Genomic DNA, 18009 nt, shown 5'->3' with positions numbered 1-18009 from the left:
GCCCCATAGGGCCTAAAGATCTTTGCATAAAGGAAGCAAGGACACACGCGCGCGCGCGCACACACACACACACACACACACACACACACACACACATGCTCACAAGCTCTCTAAGGTCATATGACTGTGACTAGTGCCTATTTGGACAAGCATTCTTCAAAAGTTAATCCATCAAGGAAGAAAAGGGTTTATCTGGCTTACTGGGCAAGCCCTGTACTACTGAGATCCACCCCTATGTCCAATCAGAAAAGATCTAAAGACAGCCGACAGGTGCTCATCAAGAGAAGAGAACCAGGGCAGGGGGTGGGGGATGGGTGAGGGGGACGTCCTTGAATGTAAAGTTCTATGGAAATTCTAAATCCTGCAACAAATATTTTCAGAACATATGCAACGCTGATGGATCTTCAAAGGCTCCACGGCCACTGTCCTCATGAGCCAGCAGGTGATTGCATATACAAGCCGTGTCTTCTCTCCAGGCATTTCAGAAGCCCACTCTAGGGACATCCTTGCCCTAGCAGCCAGAGCAGATTTCTCACAGGAAAAATTCACCACATCCCTTCCCCCACTCAGGCCCATCACCTTGAGAAGTACAGAGAATGAAGTAAGCTCGCAACTGGCTCACAAAGGGGGGCAAAGAAAGGTCTTCGGTTAACAATATTCCAGGAGACACATCAAGTAAGCAGACAGAATTAATAACATATTTTGTCTAAGCCAATGTATCTAAAACATAATCATATGTAAAATATATTGAGATTATTTTACATTTCACTGTGCACTCAATCCCCCTGATTCTCATACATACCCGAAGAAGAACAGCATCTACACATAGCATGTAAATCGTTTTTTAATTATGCATCCACAGTGTGGAAGGAAGTCATGGGTCACAGTGCTTAAAATAAAGTGCTCCTCCACAGCCACCATCCTGTACAATTTTAAATGCCAAGAAAGACTGCACGGGCTCAAAGCATGGCTTTCTTTGACCAGTTCGTGCCCTTGAGTTATAGACAATTTTTAAAATTAACAAATAAGATAAGAAGATAATAAGTGCCAGATATTAAATTATGTGAGGTTTATTAAATGAGCATGTGAGGAAAAAGGAAAGGGGGAAAGAATGCCCCAGAGAGAGAGAGACAGACAGAGACAGAGGAAGAGAAGGGAGAGAGAGGAAGAACAAGAGAGAGGGGCGAGGTAGGACTGTTCTTTTATACAGCCCTGGGCAGGGCTACACCCCCGTGGCAGGTAGGCAATGATATCACAGGTAAGCAGATGGAAGCAAAATCCCAGCAGTCATAACCAAGAAAGAAGGAAGATGCTTAATTGTGTATGTTAGGGATGGTGTATATTCTTACTATAAGGCAATAAATAAGTAAGTAAATAAATAAATGCAAATTCGAAATCATTAGGTTTTTTTTTTTTTTTTTTTTTTTAAGTTTCCTCTACATAAAAAGGCAACTCGAAGTTGAAAAAAAAAATAAAGGAAGAACACTGGGGCACAAAAATGTCAGCTCTTAAATATGAGGGAAACACTTAGTCATAGATGATAAACACCAAATGGAGTAGACACAGAGGTAAATAAATATGCCGACCTAGTCATGTATCCACGTATCATCTGGATTACCTGGATGATAAAGACAGATACGGAGATAAATACTGATGTATAGAGATGAATGACACAGTAAAGAGACACCACGCTAGCATGTCCCCCTGCACCTGCCAGTAGATGATCTATGTTGAACTCCAGCGAACACAGTAAGCTCCTCAGGCCAGGGCGACAGCCGCACCATTGCAAGCACAAGGGAAGTCATCAGTCTTGCTGCATACCGACACCTGAAGTACATTCATGCTGCAGAGCCTACAAGGACCCAGGATCAGGATAGAATTGTGGCATATATGCCTCCTGTCCCTATCTTCAAGCCTGAGGGCTGGGTGTCAGGAATAATGAGCTCCTCTCATCCTCCGAGACGGATTCTCTTCTACTGGCTTGCACCAGTAGGAAGAGATGAAGTCGTTTACCCCATCAGGGAGGAAGGACACAGCCACAGCATGGTGAGGAGGCCAAGGAGCACACACGCTTACCGTGCTCAGAAAACACTGACGGCTGGGAATCCTGAGCTGAGTCCTAAAACCTAGGGCTGCAATTCCCAGAACACAAATTGAGGGCATGCAGGAGGATTACGGAGGTTCATAGGGAGCCATCTCTCGCATCCAAATAAAAGAAGGCAATGGCTCCAACTCTTATTTTAGTGGCAAACTAAATGTACTTTGTACAAAGATGCCTCCGGGACCCTGAAGGAGAAAAGCTGTAGAGATGTCCTCACCAGCCCTGTTCTTCCCTGGTGCGGAGACCTTAGTGTGGTCCAGCGGAGCGTAAGGAGGTTGGCTGAAAGGGTCAAGCGTCACCTTCACGGCAAGTGGAGCCTTCGCTTTTGTGCTCCTACAACTGATAACTGAAAATGAATGATTTGTGGACAATAGAAATATGTTTCTGTCCCTTGGGCTAGTATGCAGATCCCATGAAAGCCTTCACTTACCAGGAAACTGGGACAGAGGGGAAGGCATCCTCTCTAAATGAGAGACGCATGGGAGAATAGCAAAATAAAAGGATACAGAGGGTCCTAGAAATCTACAAGTAGAACAATATGATAGGCAGATTTGGGCCCAGGGGTCCCGCTCAAACTAAGGCACCAGCCAAGGACAATACAGGAAGTAAACTTTAAACCCCTTCCCAGATCTAGCCAATGGTCAGAATATTCTCCACAGTTGAGTAGAGAGTGGGATATGACTTTCTCATGTACTCTGGTGCCTCACATTTGACCATGTTCCCTGGAGGGGGAGACCTGGTGGCACTCAGAGGAAGGACAGCAGGTAGCCAAGAAGAGACTTGATACCCTATGAGAATATATAGGGGGAGGTAATCCCCCTCAGGAACAGTCATAGGGGAGGGGAATAATGGGAAAATGGGGGGGGGGAATGAGAGGATACAAGAGATGGGATAAACATTGAGATGTAACAAGAATAAATTAATAAAAAATAAAATAATAATAATAATAATAATTCCAAAAAAAAAAAAAAGAAATGTGTTTCTGGTAGTCCTGGAGTCTGGAAGTCCAGGACTGAAGAGCCATTCCTGAAGGGGTCATCCCACTGCATCACCCCCTGGGGGAGAAAAAAAGCTGTGTCTTTCCAAAGGGAGCCCACGGCCGTGATCCCACGTGATCACTTCAGCCCACTCAGCGGGAAGCGGCTTGCAGAGGCCCGGCTACACAATGCCATCGCCTTCGAGGATTAATCTCCAACACACAGACACCACAGCAGTAGCCTTATCAAAAGAAAAGCTCGGCTCATAAACAAAGAAGCCCGTAAAGCCTCCTGGGATGTGGTGGGCGAGGACATCAAGTCTAAGGAGATGATCTTGGGCGATTCTAACCTGGGAATATGAAGAAGCTCCAGGATAAAAGAAAAATATATATTAAAGATATAGTTAAACTGTATTTAAAATAGTCACAACTGCCTACTAAATGTTTACAATGAATTTAATTATATTAACACTCAAACATATCTTCAGATAATACCTCATGGTAGCTTGGAGTACAAGATGCGCTCACCAGGAGGCTTTGATATACGCATGCCGGCTTGTGTGTTCCAGACTTGGTTGCAAGGTACAGGGGGCTTTTAGGGTGTGGGTTGGAAAGACTGTGATCCTGTGACTTCCATGATCGACTAAATCAACAGTAACTTGATGGCATGTCTGGGAGGTGATAGACACGTAGGACATGGGGCTTAGTTGAATAAAGTCGGTCACTGCAGGGAGGCTGCCCACACCTTGCTTCCTGGCTGCTGTGGGAGCGAGTGGCTGCTACTGTCAGTTCCCAGATGCCACAGTGGTCTACATCACCACAGACACAAAGCAATAAAAACAATCAACCTCAGACCGAAGCTTCGAAACCTGCAAACCAAAATACCCCCTCCCTTACATTATTTTTTTCAGACACTTATCATAGAGGCAGAAGTTGACTATCATATATAAATTATAATATTATTACCAGTCACCTCATATGGTTAGCTTTGTTGAGCATACAGTGAGGACCTGTAAAGTCTGTCCTCTTAGCAGCTTTATGTGCTTGTCATCACATTGTTAGCTATAAGAGCCAATGGCCTGCACTGGCTGTCAGAACTTACAGCAGATGTTCTGTGCCCTTTCATAAAACTTTAGCCGTTCTCCACACCTGCCCCAGCCTCTAGCCACCACAGTTCTACCCTCTGTTTCTACGAGATTAATGTTGACAGAGTCTATATTGTTGCATGACTTGGGGGACAAATGTAAAATTAGTATCAGCCTCCAAAACTGGAACGGAAGCAACAGCCCAGACAGTGACTCTTTTGAGTTCATACTGATGCATGAAATATATTTATTAGGGTTACTTGTAGGATGAAAGGAGATTGCAGATGGCTGCCATTTTTGCCCGAGGTTGCCAACCCCTCTGCTAATCAAGGTCTTATTTCATGACTATAAATCTATAGAAGAACTGATACAACTTGGGTTCAGAGCATCACCTGGTGCGAAGGCAGCGGAAGTGTACACGCTCAGACAACATCATGCACAGAGATCAGCATGAGCTGTATCCTTGCTCTTAGGAGGGATCCTGCTGGCCTCAGGGACCAGAAAAGCAGTCTTGCTTTACTGCAGGCTGGCATGCGGTGGCTCCCCACAAGCTGAATTTAATATGGTGAGGATCTGTGGAGCTATTTTCATCATACACACATAAGCGAGACCATGATGTCTCTGTCCTCTGAGGTTCATCATGTCAGATGCCAGGATTCCTTCCAGTTCAAGAATGAGCAGTATTTGGGCCTGTTGTGTATTCTTTTTTTTTTTTTTAGCTTTTCCTGGGGAATCCAACCTCTAGCATTGGGCCTGCTAGGCAAAGGCTTGATCACCAAGACACATACAGGGACATAGCATGCCTCTTTTCACCCATCTACTGATGGACACTGAGGTCAACTCTGTCTCGCTTTCTGTGAATAATGCTACAAGGAACATGGCACGCAGGCGTCTCTTCAGCAAATTGATTTCATTTCCATTGGGTATATTCCCAGAAGTTAGGAAAGTGTGTCGCATGGTAGCTCTATTTTTAATTTGCTGTGGAAGCTTCATACTGCTTTCCATAATGGCCATACTGATTTATATCCCCACCAACAGCGTAGGAGGACTCCCTTCCCTCCATAACCTAGATACCCATCATCTTGCTTTTTATGAGCATTCCCCTAAGATGTAAGCATGGGCTAATTAACTCCATGTAGGGGTGTGTAGGAAGTCTAAGAACTCCCTCAGAGGACAGGGTGCCACCTCCAACACCCTGACAAGCTGATTACAGTACAGCATCTGCCTCCTGATGCACTGCACCCTAGCTTCTCCAGCAGAGTCTCTGGACATATAGATGCTGGATGGAACCACAAGACCCATTTCTGCTGCAATTGCAGAAACAGTTTCATTTCATTCTAACTGCAGTGTAGTAAAACCATGCATTCTGCCTCTGGAGTGTGAAGCAGGCTCTTTCTACCTTCTTTACATAGAAAAGAGAAACACACACACACACACACACACACACACACACACACACACACACACACACACACATCACATCACATCACATCATAGGCCAGCTAGTAGAATCTTGTGTTACTGGCTGATGGATAGAAGAAGACAATGTTGTGAAAATGATCAAGCACTTTGGGAGTGGGGACAGACCTCCTGGTAGTGAGTGATTCTGTGGTTCTCTCAATAGGAGCATTTCACAGTAGGCCCTGGCTCCATGGTGGTTTCCTAAACAGCTCCTGTGCATTCAGCACAGTTCTTGTGAGAAGATAAAACACACAAGCAGCTTTCGTGCAATACTGGGTCCATGCAAATGGCTATGACAGCAATCTGAGCTGACCAGCACAGCAGCTTTGTTTCTGGGAAGAGAGGGCTGCAGAACAGATGACCTAGGTGTGTCTAGGTCACACACAGAGATCTAGAACTGGGCTGAAGGACTGGAAGCAGTGGGCATATCTGCAAAGGCTCAGTGACGGGCACAAGGCCAAATCCGGGGGCTAGAAGGTGATGGCTCACATGGCAGGGCTCCCCAACTCACCATAACCTTTCCTAAGCTGAACTTACAGCATCCTTATTTTCCCATCATGAGATAAAATATATCCCAAAAAGCTTTCCTATGTGCGAAGACAGTTTGCCTTTAATGTTTCCAATGAGTATAAAGTTTAATAATTGCCTCTACCCTGGTTCCTCTGTAGACAGAGGAAGCAGAATCACAAATACACAGATCCAGCTTCCAAGTGCTTCCTGGATAAAATAACCCGCACAGACTGCCACCTTATGTAAGTCAGAGTGCTTCCAGATATTTCTGACATAAAGTAAGGATTCCCAAAGAATGAGACTTGGAGAGTGACATGACATAAGATGGTTCTGTGCCAGGCAAAACCAAAAGGGTAAATAGCTGTGCATTAAGAGACCAGTGTCTAAACTTAGTTGATCACTTGACCACATCTGGAATCAACTGAAACCCGAGCAGCTGGGCACTCCTTGTGAGGGATTTTCTTAATCAGAATGTTTGAAGCAGGAAGACACCCCCTAAATCTGGACCACACCTTCTGGTGGTTGCCCACATAAAAGAACATGGAAGAAGGAAGCTTTTGCCTCTTGCCTACTTGCCCTCGCTCACACTGGCAAGTTCGTCTGTCCTGTTGCTGAGGATGGTCTTAAATCCACTTTCCTCAGGATTCCAGCATAGACTAAAGCAGCAGCTCTCCAGGGATCCTCCAGACTCCAGCACCAGCCTGAAGCTTCAGAGACACCCGGCCTCATAGATGGAGCGATTACAGGAGTCTTAGCCTTTCTATCATGATATAGACATTGTTAGACTACCCAGACACCACCTCCTGTAAGCCAGTCTAACAAATCCTGTGTGTGTGTGTGTGTGTGTGTGTGTGTGTGTGTGTGTGTGTGTGTGTGTTCTATAGGTTCTATTCCTTCAGAAAATCCTGATACAGAGACACTAAAAATTTCAGAAAAATGTAACTTTAATTATAAGAGATACATAGGTGTGATCAAGTGAGTTCTGAGCACCAGCCAAAGGCACGTGGAGAAGGAGTGTCAGAGACGCGTTGACAAGGTGAGTCATTTAATGCAGAAAAGCTGCTTGGTGAAAAATTATAACCAAACAGAAAGATATGATTACTATCATTTAGAGAGCAACCCTCACCCACCCGTGGGCTGCTGTGCCAGCTAGTAGACTTCCAGCCTCCAGAAGTGGGAGAACGGTCTACGGTGTCAGTCTGAGTAGATCAGAGCAGTGGGTAACTCTAATCATATTCATCTCCATTCTCAAAGCATAAGGAGAAACAAGGCCAGCATTATGAATATGTACATAATTTTAATTAGGTGCATGAATCTTAACATAAACAAACATCAAATTTAACCCACTCAGTGCTTATCTCTATGGTAAATTTTGACAAACCCTAAAATTCATAGATATTACAACTTGCCTATATATGTAATAAAAATATTAAATCAACTGAATTTCCTCATTATGCATACAGAAAGTAAAAGTCGACTCCTACTTTTAGCACTAAAAATACAATGAAATTGCCCTGTACCTGAGGTTCTGTGACGACTCAGAACCTTGGCTGAGAGGGAGGTAAGATGGCTCAGAGGGTAAAAGCACTTGCCATAGAAGTGTGGAGATCTGAGTTCCATCCCCAGAATCCATGGTGGAAGAAGAGAACCAGTTCCCAAAAGCTATCTTTGGACCCTCCATACACATGGTACATGTGCTCCTGAATTCGCATATATGTAATTCTCTCTCACAGAATAATAAAACACACACACACGTCACAACAATAACAACAACAACAACAATAATAATAATAATAATAATAATAACAATAATAATAATAATAATAATAATGTTAAAGTTATAGAAAGACTGTTGAAAACAGTGTGCTGTGTTTTTTTTTTTTTTTTCAACTTATTTGGAAATTGTATGTAAAACTTTATCTCACATAAAAAATGTTTGGGCCCAAGTAATTGCAAAGTTTGTCATCCAAAGAAGGAATCTAGGGTTCTGTGATGTTTAAGATGTCGTCGTGGGCTGGACACTCACATGTACACAAAGTGTCTGCCATTTAAGCACTGATAGCTATTAGATAGAAACAAACACTCTGCCTACGATGATCCCAAACACCTAAGGTGGCTAAGAACCACCTGCACAGTTGAAATAATTTATTCTTTTAAACAGGTGTGCTTGTATCAATGTGAGTACCTGAGTGCACAGCCAGGGAGTATACACAGGCGCACTCCTGAAGGGACCAACCTCTTGAGTTCTTCTCTCAACCTGGGTCATCTAAAGAAAAGCCCGTCTCTTCTCTCTCTCTCTCTCTCTCTCTCTCTCTCTCTCTCTCTATCTTCGCTCTCTCTCTCGTCTCTCTCCTCTCCTCTCTCTCTCTCGATCTCCTCTCTCTCCCTCTCTCTTCCCTCTCTCTCTCTCTCTCCTCTCTCTCTCTCTCCTCTCTCTCTCTCTCTCTCTCCTCTCTCTCCTCTCTCTCTCTCTCTCTCTCTCTCTCTCTCTCTCTCTCTCATACAAGCAATGGAAATGCAGATCACATTCATTGCTGACAACTTCATGACTCACATTCCACTCAGGCTGGGCCCTTCCATACCAAAAGATGCTTCTTCCTCTGCCCTGAAGAAGGATCTGCTGTTCACACTTGCTCTCCAGCCTCGGACGCACCTTCTTTTTCCAAGTGTGATAGTTTTGTGTCTCCAGGTAAACTGTACACTCCTATAGTTCATGATCTGGTTTTCTTCTCAGCCATTCTTGAATGTCCCCACCCCCACCTCATTGTCATGATGGTATGAACAGGATACAAGCAGTGTCCCTGTGTGCCCAGCTCATGGGCAGCTCACACCCCAGACCTTGCTTTGCACTGGTTACCTCTCACAGGAACCGTGCACGCAGTCTCTACTCCAGCAGGTGTGAACACGGGGAGTGAGCAGCATAGTCAAGAAGGAGAACACTCACCCTCCGCTTTGCTGTTCAGATCAACAGCAGATCCAAGAAGCGATTAGAGCCAACGGCTTCTTGGTGATTTATGTGCTTAATTAAAGGCTCATAAGAACTCATTAAGGAGTTACATAAATCGTCTTTATTCCTTACATCTGGATTATTTACACATACAGACTTGTATTTATGGAAGGAAATAGAGCCATTCCATCACATTTTTAAACTACAGTCAAAACACATGTTTGGGAGCTGCTGATAGGAATATTACATTAACTTCTAAGCAAATGAAACTTGGTGAGTAGAATCTCTATGTTATGTATACATCCCAAGCATTTTAGGTGCTGTAGACACCAAATGTCCTCACTCAAGGTGGTCCTTCACAGCTCATGTTGTGAAGTGGTGAGCCTGACATTGAACTGAAGTGGCCCATGGTGACTGACAGTTAACAACACAAAATAACCTTGCCTGCTTAAGACATTGCATCTCCCTTCTTAGAAATGAAAGTCACAATTAGGTCTCTTCTCCAGGCTTAAAATGGTCATTGAGAAGTGACTGTGTACATGGCACTTGTAATAAACCAAATGCTACTGTATTTCCATGCTTCAGTGGTGTGTGTGTGTGTGTGTAACATGAACAGAACTTTCTTTATGAACAGAAGCTGCTTACCTTCAAAACTGTAATAAATATATGTATGATTTTGTTTCTTTTTTCTTCAAAATAAAAAAGCTAATACCCCTTTGTTGCCAGGGACTGCATTAACCAGAGCTCCAACACACACCCAAGAGCAAACCCCAGTGCTAGACATCTTTCAGCAAGATGGGTGTGGCTGAGGGCACCCTCACTCTAGTGTCTGTAGAAATGGGTTTCAGGGGCTTTATTGTGACATGGGTTCTTCTCACTCTAAGCTTCCGGTCAAAGTGTACAACTTAACACAGTGCACATCCATCCCAGCATCCTATGCTTGCACTCGATGACTGAAGAATCTGAACACAGTGAAAATCTACAAGCTCAGGTGCTGGGTCATGCAAAGATTAGTCAATTAAGTAAGGGTCTCTTAGGGATACATAAAGTGGAAAAAAAGAAAAGATACAAATTGTCACTATTATAGATGAAAGAGGGACCATCCTACTGAAAGAAATGAAAAATCCCTCCAAAGGCCATTCTAGAACTCAGAGATCTGCTGGTCTCTGCCTCTGCTGGGATTAAAGAAACGTGCCACTATGCTCAGCAAGGTGCTTCTAATGGAACCCAGATAAAGAAAATGAGTTGCTTAAACAGGCATGCCTTTATCAAGTAAAAGAAATTGAATTGATGACTCCTCAAAATCAAAAAGTAGGCTTCCCATGCAGCATAAAGTCCATTTAAGGAAGATCAACGGCGCTGACTCTACAATGCTCCAGGTAATAGAAGTCAGAAATGCCTCACTTCATTCTGACATCAGGACTCCTCCAACAAAGTCAAACAAAGAGAGAAAAGACAACCACAGACTCACTCTCACAAAATCCCAACAAAATGCTCACACATCAAACCCAGTGTGGTATAAAGAGAATACAGCACAACCAACTGGGATGGATTCCAGGGAGACAGTATGAATTGTATGTGTAAATAATCCAGATGTAGAAAATGAAGACAACTTATGTAACTCCTTAATGAGTTCTTACGAGCCCTTAATTAGAGACATAAATCACACACACACACACACACACACACACACACACACACACACACACACACACACACACACATACCATCCCAGGAGAAAGCTATGCAACCTGGAGTTTGGCAATGATTTTTACATACAGAAGAAAAAGCAGGAAAATATGAGAAACATAACACCATCAAAACGAACAACTCCTCCTCTGCCATGGCGCTGTTCATAGAAAAACAAGCCACAGATGGGGGCAGAAAAGAATCACATGACAATGACCTGCAATCAAAACATGCAAACAACTCTTGAGACTCAAGAATAAAAGGAACAAACTGATTGAAAACTGGGTGAGAACGAACACTTCACCAATCTATAAGTGGCAGATATGCTGCTCCCTGTCCCTAAGGCACTCCAAACCACAACAGGAAGACACCAGTAGAATAGATGGAGCTCTGCATTCAACAGCACCAGAAGCCCCAAAGGAGAACCTGTCATAAGGACTGCTTCCCTGCAGTGCAGCTCCCACCTGCTCGGTACTGCTTGACTAAACTGAATATGCCTTCATCATATGACCCAGTGTATACACTTACCCAGCTAGGACCTGGGAGTTTATGTGCACACAAAACCCCACCCATGATGCATACCAAAGCTTGTGAATTGGTGAAATAATTGTGAAAATAATCAAAATAAATTTATTTTAGTGTGTGTGTATGTTTGTGTAAGTGATAAGCAAGCTGTGCACATATGTGCACATGGAAACCGGAGGTCTACTATCATCTTTATTAAACACTGCCCATCGCATTCTTTGAGACAGGGTCTCTCAACCAACCTGGAGCTCAATTCTGCTAGACTAGCTGCTGAGCAATATCCAGGGATCTGCCTGAGTCCATGCTCTTAGTGCTGGGATTACACGTGTGTACTGCAATGCTCATCTTGTTTGCACTGGTTCTGGGTTTCCAAACTCACATTCTCACACTCACATAGCAGGTTCTTCTGTCCCTGAGCCATCTCCTCATCCAAAGATGCCTTTAATGAGTGAATGGGTAAAGAATTTTTATTGGGTGACAGAAAGAAACGAGGTAGAAAGCCACTCCAAAGACAGGATGGAAACCTACCTTGCTTCGAACAACTTGATATCCCAGCGGGATAGTGGTGTGCCTAGAGTGCCTAGAGTGACACTAAAAAGATTAGTTGGTGTCAGAGCTCATGGGAGGAAGAAGAACAGATATAGCACAGAGGATACTTAAGGCAGTGCTGATACGATGCTATGGCCATGTATACATTTCTTCAAACCTTTAAGAGCCCAGGAAGACAAGAGAAGCTTATTCACCTAATATGAATGCTCTGGTTGGTTTTTGTCTGTTTGACACTAGCCTAGATATACCTGGGAAGTGGGAACCTTAACTGAGAAAATGCCTGTAGTCTGTAGGGCACTTTCTTGATTAATGGATGATATGAGAAAGCCCAACTCACTGTAGGTGAGATCACCCCAGGACACATGGCCCTGGATGCTATAAGAAAGCAGGCTAAGCAAAGCAGTAAGCAGCGCCCTTAGATGGACTCTGCATCAGCTCCTACCTCTAGGTTTCTGCTTCCAAGTTCCGATCCTGATTTCCCTAGGTGATAAAATATGACCTGACAGTTATAAGAAGAAATAAATCCTTTTCTCCCCAAGTTGCTTTTGGCCACAGTGTCTCTCTCTCTCTCTCTCTCTCTCTCTCTCTCTCTCTCTCTCTCTCTCTCTCTCTCTCTCTCTCTCTCTCACACACACACACACACACACACACACATTTTAATATTAGCTTATAAAATATGACAAAAACACTCTAAAAGAAAGAAGAACCTCTCTCTCTCTCTCTCTCTCTCTCTCTCTCTCTCTCTCTCTCTCTCTCTCTCTCACACACACACACACACACACACACACACACACACACACACATTTTAATATTAGCTTATAAAATATGACAAAAACACTCTAAAAGAAACAGAACCTCTCTCTCTCTCTCTCTCTCTCTCTCTCTCTCTCTCTCTTTCTCTCTCTCTCTCTCTCTCTCTCTCACACACACACACACATTTTAATATTAGCTTAAAAATATGACAAAAACACTCTAAAGAAACAGACTCTCTCTCTCTCTCTCTCTCTCTCTCTCTCTCTCTCTCTCTCTCTCTCTCTCTCTCTCTCTCTCCTGGTTTTCCAGTTTCCAGTTTGGTCTTGAATGTATCGCAATCTTCCTGCCTCAGGAGCCTCAGTGCTAGGAACACAGGCCAGGAACCACACCGTGTGAATGAGGAACTTACAAACCAAGGAACTGAGGAGGCAGCTAGAGACTGGAGGCCCCCTGAGTCTTCTCCTTCACATCCATCACAAGGATATTGGCTCTTGCTTTAGTTATGAAACAGCCCTCGATCTCTTCCAAAGATTTTTTCCCCAAATAACTATTTTAAACTTCTGTGACTATGTCTCTTTTTAAATAGTAATGAACTAATTTCTGAAGTACATTTTTTTTTCTGAAACCGTTTATGATTTGGTAGATCTTAAATTAAACATACATAGTTAAACTCATCTGTAAGTCTCAATTGATGAAACTATATAGGAAATCACCCCTAGACGGAACAGGAAATGATCAGGAGCTGATTTCAAAGCCTGAAGGTAATGACGCTGGGGTACATGACAACTCCGTAATGCAGGCATCTGCAATGCAAAAGACGTGAAGGGCTGTCCTCCCGTACTCAGTAAGGTGAGGAAGATTAACTTATAATTGAGAAGCTCAAACTATAGCATTATCATCAAGCCCATAAATCAAATAGCGTACCTTAAGTGAGTGAAAATCAGTACGCACAGTAAATCCAAAAAGGAAGGCAATTTCAAATGAAATATTCAAACATCTACCTTGACTATCCCTCCTATATTACTGTACTGCGCACAGATATACAGGAAGCGATTAAGACATAAGACTTTAGAGTACACTGGAGTTTCCAGGTGTGTGTGTCTGTGTGTGTGTGTCTGTGTGCATGTGTCTGTGTTCGTGTGTGTGTGTGCATGTGTCTATGTTCATGTGTGTCTGTGTGTGTGTCTATGTGTGTGTCTATGTGTGTGTCTATGTGCATGTGTCTGTGTTTGTGTGTGTCTGTGTATGTGTATGCGTGTCTGTGTGTGTGTGTGTGTCTGTGTGCATGTGTCTGTGTTTGTGTGTGTGTGCATGTCTGTGTGTGTCTGTGTGCATGGGTCTGTGTTCATGTGTGTATGCATGTGTCTGTGTGTTTCTGTGTGCATGTGTCTGTGTTCGTGTGTATCTGTGTGTGTGTGTGTGTGTGTGTGCATGTGTCTGTGCTCGTGTGTGTGTGTGTGTGTGTGTGTGTGTGTGTGTCTGTCTGTCTGTCTGTCTGTCTGTCTGTCTGTCTGTCTGAATTCTGGTCTTCTGGCTTACAAAAGCACACAGGCGGGGTGGGAGGCAGACTCTAAATCGGCTTCAGTAGTTCCTGGCTTCCAATCTGACTCTGTGTGCTGATTCCTCACAGTGGTTGGGCATCATGGGACCCTCGGTCCCTGGAGCATTCTCCCTGCCTATTAGTTAAATCCGTTAGAGACAGGTTGTTCCTCCCCACACCCAGGGTAAGCCAGACAGAAACAAGCTTAGCCCAGCAGGAACCGAGTCAACACTGCAGGGAATCCAAAACTCCAAGGCTGAAACTGAAGCTGTGAAAGGCTGAGCCTCGAGGATTCAAAAGCCCACGTGGTTCATGTGCCCCTGTGCAGCCTGATTAGCAGAGTAGAAACTTGGAGTTCCATCTCCAGGCACCTCAGAGAGGCAGACCCTCCGCCTCTGCAGGCGACCCTAGAGAACCTTGCCCTCTTTCTGGCCCTGGGGGAATTCTCATTAGTAAAACTGCAAGGTGGCATGCATTCTTAGTCAAATACAGATAAAATACTAGCAAGTAGAAGAAAACTAAGAATAAAATTTAATCAGTGATGGGGTGTCTTCTAGAGACTCTGAACCCAGTTGTCAGTAACGGGAGTGTATTTCCAAAACTCTCCTCCAGGGGGTGCCATCCTCCCTCGGTGCTTGCAGTTTCAGCCCTTTCCGTGCTTCTCTACACTCAATCTTGTGTCTGTAAATTGCTTGACTCTTTCCATAAGTATTTACTGAATGTCCACCTCAGCAGCCACCTCAGCTCCCAGCAACCATTGCACCTCTGCACACTCACGGGACTTGGATGTTGCCTGCTAAGGAGTCCCAGTTCCGTGGGCCTTAACGCTCAGCAAAGCCTCCTCCTCTGAACCCAAACAAATGCTTTCTTCTTGTTAAGTCACTGAGCGCGATTAGCGTTCATTTCCGCGCTTTTCCGCGCTTTCTATATTGCTTGCCGATGCTTTCTGGTATTAACTTCATTTCCATTGAATGGACTAGTATGAACTATTCTCAGGGTCAAGGTCCTCAGGGAAACTGCGCTTAGACTATCTAATACTCAGATATGGCCTGACTCTTAGTTTCTGAATTACCCTATCCATTCTTCAACAAAACAAAACCTAGAAGTTACGCGTCTTTAATATTTTAGAAAGAAACATGTATATCAAAGTGTTGTGTCGATACAACAGGAGCAGGGAGCAGAGAGACCGGCTTCGCTGTGGAAAGTGAAGAAGGGGCTGTGGGCTGTCGTGCTCCACAGCATGTGGGCAGGCAGCTGCCCTCAGGTCAGGGTGGCATTTACAGGTGGGGCTTTGAGAGGTAAGTAGGTAAGATGAGGTCATAAGAAGTGAGACCCACCATGGGGTCCATATCCCTATAAGCACAGCGCGGCTTGAGGTTTTCTGAGTCCAGGTGCCTTTTCCAAAACTAGACATACAGATGGACTCAACAATGTGCCTGCGGTGTGAGCCTGGATTTCTTCTGGCCACTCTTTGATGTAAGCCATTTTCCATCAAGCCACTGCATGTGGACATGATTTCCAGCTTAATTATGTCTGAGAAACTAACACTCTTACCCATTGTTTTAGTGGCATTGAGTGGCTAAGGCTACCTTAGAACACGTCTGGTTTTCTTTCTTTCTTTCTTTCTTTCTTTCTTTCTTTGTTTCTTTCTTTCTTTCTTTCGTTCCCTGAGACAGGGTTTATCTGTGTAGCCTTAGCTCTCCTGGACTAGTTTGTAGAGCAGGCTGGCCTTGAACACATAGAAATCTGCCTGCCTCTGCCTCCCCAAGTGCTCGGATTACAGGTGTGCACCACTATGCCTGGTTCAGGTCTGGTTTTATTTCTTTTATTATAATTTATTCAGATTACATCTTGATTATTATCCCCTGGCTTGTATCTTCCTATTCCCACACTCCCTCCATCCCTCTGGCTCTTGTATACCATAAAATGAATAATTTTTCCAAGACACAATATTGCTAAAGAGACCAGGCTAAACTTACTAGTGACTTTCCTGCTTAGAGCTCCCATGTTGGGATTGCTGGCATGTGGCATCACACCTCACCTAATTTCTAAGGAAGTGTGATTGGGCTTTTCCAATGCAGTGTTCTTCAGAATGACTTTCTGTCTCCAGTGACAGGTAACTATAAAAGGAAGGACACTTTTGAGGAGTAGACTAGATGTACACCGAACAGGAGCATTCATCACCCTAACCAGAAGATTAAACCAGAGCATTGGGTAAGTTAGTTAGGAGGGCCATCACATGACTGCTGCGATTGAACCCTGGATAATGGCAAGATCTATGGGCTGTCACCAACACCAGGGGTTTGGGCAGCAATGTCTGTGTCTAAGTGAGTTACTGCAGAACAGACATCACAGACTGCTGTGAGGTATTTAATAACAAACTGAGCCATTAAAGGACAAAGCAGATATATAAATACCAACAGAAAGGGAGCCATTCCTGCTTCCAAGAGGGCAAGTGTTTCCCCTACTTACTGAACGCTATATGTTATCAGAAGAAAAGATTGCCACCCGGACTGGCCACGTGCAACACAGGACTAGAAGTGCCTACCAAACCAAGGCAGGCCCAGGTGCTCTGGAGGGCCCCAACCAAAGCATATGCTTTCAAGGTAGACTTTATCCTGTGGTTTATTTCTATTTGATTTGTCCTGAAATCATTTTCGAATGTGGATTCCTGACAAGACATCTAATATCGTCAAGGTTACACTGCAGTAACTGTACATTCGTGACAATGAACACTTGTCAAGTCTTCCCTCAGAGCGCTGCATCCTGTGGACGCCATACAGAGGGGCTCCCTCTGCGGGGCTCCAGGGCATTAGAGGAGCCCTCTGGGGAATGAGACTGTCTCTCCTGACAAGGAAATGTGCTGCTTCCTTTCCAGGGGAAAGTCTTGCAGATGTGGCGGACATTCGGCTCTACAGAGAGTCCACAGAGCAGCTCTCCCAAGTGAGCACAGGAAATGAACACCAGCTCAGACCTGTCCCAGAGGCTCTGCTCATAACATCTTCATTATTTATCAGGGTCAGGGCAAGAGAAACAGCTAGAGACAGATGAAAGCTAGATAACAGGGTGCCTGGCACAGCACCTAACAGATTCAGTGCTCCTGGTGAACAAGAAAGATGGCTGATCAGATAGAATCTACTCTTCAATGAGATGAGCTTCCATAATAAGAAAGAAAAAAAAAAAGTGAAGAACAGATTTCTTGGCAAACATTGACTTTGAAAAGCCAGTATTAAGGCGACAAAAACTTGAATTGGATTTTTCTGCTTTATATGGAAATTTGCTTCATTTATATGAATATTTCAGTAGATGCCTTCTGAAAACATTAAATCTCACTTCACAAGATAAGACGGAAATAGGAAAGGACCACAAAGCCACCAAGTCTAGCTCTCTGCACTAGTTCATAAATGAATCACATAAGACATTCTTTCTAGAAAAATAATTGTCAAATTTATTCTGATTAACCTGTTTCAAAACTAGGTCAGCCAGCTCCATGGTTATACCCACCTGACACACTGTGGTCAGGGCTGGGGCAACTGTCATGGAGCAAGAGGAACACTCTGGACAAGGAGGCAGGTGCTGAGGAATGCAGAGCTCAGGCTGCCCTTAGGGGCTGTGGAAGCAAGAGGGCACACAAGGAAGCTCTGGATTATTCCAAATGTCATAGCATGGCTCTGCACTCCCACTACACTATGGCCAAAAAGGGGAAAGAATGTGCAGGAGCCACAGTCTAGATGGCCAGATAATGTGGCCCAGGAGGAAAGTATATGCAGAGCGCACACTCCAGGAAGCATGTTCAGATGGCGTAGCCCAGGTGGAAAGTGTTTAGAGAACAGTAAAGTACGGGCAATCCAAAATTCTAGTTACTGACTTTCA

This window comes from Acomys russatus, chromosome 27 (assembly GCF_903995435.1).
Source record: "Acomys russatus chromosome 27, mAcoRus1.1, whole genome shotgun sequence".
Classification (NCBI taxonomy): Eukaryota; Metazoa; Chordata; class Mammalia; order Rodentia; family Muridae; genus Acomys; species Acomys russatus.
Note: the sequence above shows the minus strand (reverse complement) of the source record.